Source organism: Cherax quadricarinatus, chromosome 64 (assembly GCF_038502225.1).
Source record: "Cherax quadricarinatus isolate ZL_2023a chromosome 64, ASM3850222v1, whole genome shotgun sequence".
NCBI classification, from domain to species: Eukaryota; Metazoa; Arthropoda; class Malacostraca; order Decapoda; family Parastacidae; genus Cherax; species Cherax quadricarinatus.
This window is the reverse complement of record NC_091355.1, coordinates 9,467,044-9,472,043: the sequence shown is the minus strand read 5'-3', so window position 1 is coordinate 9,472,043 and position 5,000 is coordinate 9,467,044. Positions and strand designations below refer to the sequence as shown.

The following is a 5,000-nucleotide window of genomic DNA, read 5'->3' as shown; positions in this document are numbered from 1 at the left end:
ACACACACACACAAGAAGCCAAGGGGGACAACTTCGAAGAAATAAAACAGGAGGAGAAAAAAATGATAGAAGGCATCATGAAAACAATAGGTGAGGGCGATATGACCCAGGTGACAAATTTTCAGAGAATTGGGTGGTTTGCGAGTGGAAGGATACGGCCTGTCAAAGTAATTTTCAAGGAGGAATCAGTTCGAACCAGGATTCTGCAAGAGAAAGAAAGACTGAGGGACAAACAGGGGTACCAGAGAGTATACCTCAACCACGACAGAACACTAGAAGAAAGGACTACACTGATAGAGAGGGTACAGAGACGCAAGGAGGAACGAGAGGCAATGACGAAGATGAGCAGGACCCAGACACAGGAGGAAGGGCAAACACACCCCACAGAATCTCCCACCAAAAGACTCCAACCGCGACATTCCCAACGCAACTGAGCAACCTATACTACAACCCACTCATTGTTCCCTCTGCCACCAACCCCCATATCACAAACCTCACCCCAACAGCTGTCCCTTATGGGCATTCTGACCCCACCCCCATCATCACAAACCCCACCTACACCACAGCCCCATATAGGCCCCCACCAAGGCTCTCGCTCCCCCAACCCCAATATTCTTGCATGACCACAATGATAGAAAAGAAACTGAAAGTTTGGTACACAAACGCGGATGGAATAACGAATAAACATGAGGAGTGGAACGAAAGAATCAGTGAAAAATCCCCAGACATCATAGCAGTCACAGAAACAAAACTCGCTGAGACAATAACAGACACAATCTTCCCAACGGGATATCAGATCCTGAGGAAAGATAGAAGGAGTAGAGGGGGAGGAGGGGTTGCACTGCTCATAAAACACCGATGGGGATTTGAGGAAATGGAAGGCATGGACATGATTGGAGAAAGAGACTACATTGTAGGTACAATTCAGTCCGGAGAACATAAAGTAGTCATTGGAGTGATGTATAACCCACCACAGAACTGCAGGAGACCAAGAGAGGAGTACGAAGAAAACAACAGGGTGATGGTGGACACACTGGCTGAGGTGGCAAGAAGAGCTCACTCGAGCAGAGCAAAGTTAGTGGTAATGGGCGATTTCAACCACAGGGAGATCGACTGGGAAAACCTGGAGCCACATGGGGGTCCCGAAACATGGAGAGCCAAGATGATGGATGTGGTACTTGAAAACCTCATGCATCAACATGTCAGGGACACAACCAGAGAGAGAGGGGAGGATGAGCCAGCAAGACTGGATCTTGTGTTCACCCTGAGCAGTTCAGACATTGAGGACATCACTTACGAGAGGCCCCTTGGAGCTAGCGATCACGTGGTTCTGAGTTTTGATTATATAGTAGAGTTACAAGTGGAGAAGGTAACAGGAACTGAAGGGGACAGGCCAAACTATAAAAGGGGGGACTACACAGGTATGAGAAACTTCCTGCAGGAGGTTCAGTGGGACAGAGAAATGGTAGGAAAATCAGTAAACGAGATGATGGAATATGTGGCAACAAAGTGCAAGGAGGCAGAGGAAAGGTTTGTTCCCAAGGGAAACAGAAATAATAGGAAGACCAAAACGAGTCCTTGGTTTACCCGAAGGTGTAGGGAGGCAAAAACAAAGTGCAACAGAGAATGGAAAAGGTACAGGAGGCATAGGACCCAGGAAAACAAGGAGATTAGTAGAAGAGCCAGAAACGAGTATGCACAGATAAGGAGGGAGGCCCAGCGACAGTATGAAAACGACATAGCATCGAAAGTCAAATCTGACCCGAAACTGCTGTATAGCCACATTAGGAGGAAGACAACAGTCAATGACCAGGTGATAAGGCTGAGGAAAGAAGGTGGAGAACTCACAAGAAACGATCAAGAGGTATGTGAGGAGCTCAACGCGAGATTTAAGTAAGTATTTACAGTAGAGACAGGAAGGACTCTGGGGGGACAGACCAGATGGGGACACCAGCAAGGAATACACCAACAAGTGTTGGACGACATACATACAGATGAGGAGGAGGTGAAGAAACTGCTAAGGGACATCGATACCTCAAAGGCAATGGGACCGGACAACATCTCCCCATGGGTCCTTAGAGAGGGAGCAGATATGTTGTGCGTGCCACTTACCACAATCTTCAACACGTCCCTGGAAACTGGGCAACTACCTGAGGTATGGAAGACGGCAAATGTAGTTCCCATTTTTAAAAAAGGAGACAGAAAAGAGGCACTAAACTATAGACCTGTGTCATTGACGTGTATAGTATGCAAAGTTATGGAGAAGATTATCAGGAGGAGAGTGGTGGAGCACCTGGAACGGAACAAGAGTATAAATGCCAACCAGCACGGATTCATGGAAGGCAAATCCTGTGTCACAAACCTTCTGGAGTTTTATGATAAAACAACAGAAGTAAGACACGAGAGAGAGGGGTGGGTTGATTGCATCTTCTTGGACTGCAAGAAGGCCTTTGACACAGTTCCTCACAAGAGATTAGTGCAGAAGCTAGAGCATCAGGCGCATATAACAGGAAGGGCACTGCAATGGATCAGAGAATACCTGACAGGGAGGCAACAACGAGTCATGGTATGTAATGATGTATCACAGTGGGCACCTGTGACGAGCGGGGTCCCACAGGGGTCGGTCCTATGACACGTGCTATTTTTGGTATATGTGAACGACTTGATGGAAGGGTTAGACTCAGAAGTGTCCCTGTTTACAGATGATGTGAAGTTAATGAGGAGAATCAAATCAGATGATGACCAGGCAGGACTTCAGAGACCTGGACAGACTGGACACCTGGTCCAGCAAATGGCTTCTCGAATTTAATCCTGCCAAATGCAAAGTCATGAAGATAGGGGAAGGGCACAGAAGACCACAGACAGAGTATAGGCTAGGTGGCCAAAGACTGCAAACCTCACTCAAGGAGAAAGATCTTGGGGTGAGTATAACACCGAGCATGTCTCCGGAAACACACATCAATCAGATAACTGCTGCAGCATATGAGCGCCTGGCAAACCTGAGAACAGCATTCCGATACCTTAGTAAGGAATCGTTCAAGACACTGTACACCGTGTATGTCAGGCCCATACTGGAGTATGCAGCACCTGTTTGGAACCCGCACTTGATGAAGCACGTCAAGAAACTAGAGAAAGTACAAAGGTTTGCGACAAGGTTAGTTCCAGAGCTAAGGGGAATGTCCTATGAAGAAAGATTAAGGGAAATCGGCCTGACGACTCTGGAAGACAGGAGGGTCAGGGGAGACATGATAACGACATATAAAATACTGCGTGGAATAGACAAGGTGGACAAAGACAGGATGTTCCAGGGAGGGGACACAGAAACAAGAGGCCACAATTGGAAGTTGAAAACACAAATGAGTCAGAGAGATATTAGGAAGTATTTCTTCAGTCATAGAGTTGTCAGGCAGTGGAATAGCCTAGAAAATGACGTAGTGGAGGCAGGAACCATACACAGTTTTCAGACGAGGTTTGATAAAGCTCATGGAGCGGGGAGAGAGAGGGCCCAGTAGCAATCGGTGAAGAGGCGGGGCCAGGAGCTAAGACTCGACCCCTGCAACCACAAATAGGTGAGTACATACACACACACATACACGTGAAGCAGTATCGCTAAATAGTGCTCCCAGGATTTACTGTTCTAGTGGCTGTCCTAAGATATTATTAGCGGTCATCGTACGTGAGTGAATCAGTGAACATACCTACAAGAGTGTAACAGTTTTCAAGAGTGCGAATAATGTGATAAGATCAAGAATTTTACAATTTAAATTTGAATGAATGTTGAGTGAGGGAGGATAGCAGTCAGCTGATGAGGCTGCTGGCTGCAGTGTTGACACAAAATATCCAAACAGTTAATTGGGTTAACGGTGTGATCTGAAATATTAACAAATACATATATTGGTTGGTTATAGCAGCAGTGTAGTGATAAGGTCATAAACGAGTGATTAGGTAAATACTGAAAGTAAGAAAAAATTAGTCAATCCCCAGCTGTTGGTGTTGTGAATGTAATTAATATCATCAGTTTTGTTATGACCATAATACTGTACTAAAGAAAAAAGAGTGAACACCAAGTCTTAAAGGAAAAATAAAATAAAAACTTGAATGCATGATAAAGTTCTTGAAGGAGTTACGAAAGTGAAGGAGTTGATAGCAGCCGACCAGCAGGAACCTCCACTGTTGTGCCGACGACATCACTTGCCTATGTGTGGTTAATTTTGGTTAGTGTCTCAAGTCTCAGTGTCTCGCCCTGCTGGGTGTATGCTATACCATCACTCTCTCCCTAACTTTCAGTGCCAGGAGATAGATAGTGGTAACCCTGATAATATTTAGTAAATTATCTAAATATCTTCAGAAGAGTTGTGTAGCATAGTGCCCCCCCTGACAGCGACGAGTTAGTAAACGAGTACGCACATACAAACACACGTGGTCACCAGTAATTATTATTATAATAAATAGTATATATTAATAAGGAATTGAGTGAGAAATAATCCTATAATCTTCAAAAAAAGTAACGTAGCCTAGTGTGCAAAGATCCGGACCGGGAGAGTACCGGTGAACCAAGAACAATAACAATAGTGTGTTAACGTGACCCCCCTCTTTTTCAAAGTACGACACACACACACACACACAAACAAGTGTACACAGTAAATATTATATAGTATATATTAGTGGATATTAATAATGAATTGATTGTGAAAAAATTTTATAATCTTCAAAAGAGTAGGACGCACATGCGCGCGCGCGCACACACACACACACACACACACACACACACACACACACACACACACACACACACACACACACACACACACACACACACATACAGGCCTAGTGTCTAATCGACATGTGCCTAGGACAAAATGGTAACTAACACACAAACACACACACACACAAACTCGAGCAGAGCAAAGTTACTGGTAATGGGCGATTTCAACCACAGGGAGATCGACTGGGAAAACCTGGAGCCACATGGGGGTCCCGAAACATGGAGAGCCAAGATG

At 45.2% G+C, this 5,000-nt stretch overlaps 1 protein-coding gene across 2 annotated transcripts in view; it reads left to right on the top strand.

The window, feature by feature from the left end:
• LOC128700006 (uncharacterized) overlaps positions 1-5,000 on the top strand; it is an 82,382-nt gene that overhangs the window by 8,391 nt on the left and 68,991 nt on the right. Inside the window, exon 1 of one of the 2 annotated variants that reach the window (XM_053792892.2) lies at positions 3,592-4,214. The exons of the other annotated variant lie outside the window; for it this stretch is intronic. The gene's annotated coding sequence lies outside the window, so the exon portion shown is untranslated. Of the gene's footprint in view, positions 1-3,591; positions 4,215-5,000 lie in introns of those variants that run through there. 2 annotated transcript variants of the gene reach the window in all.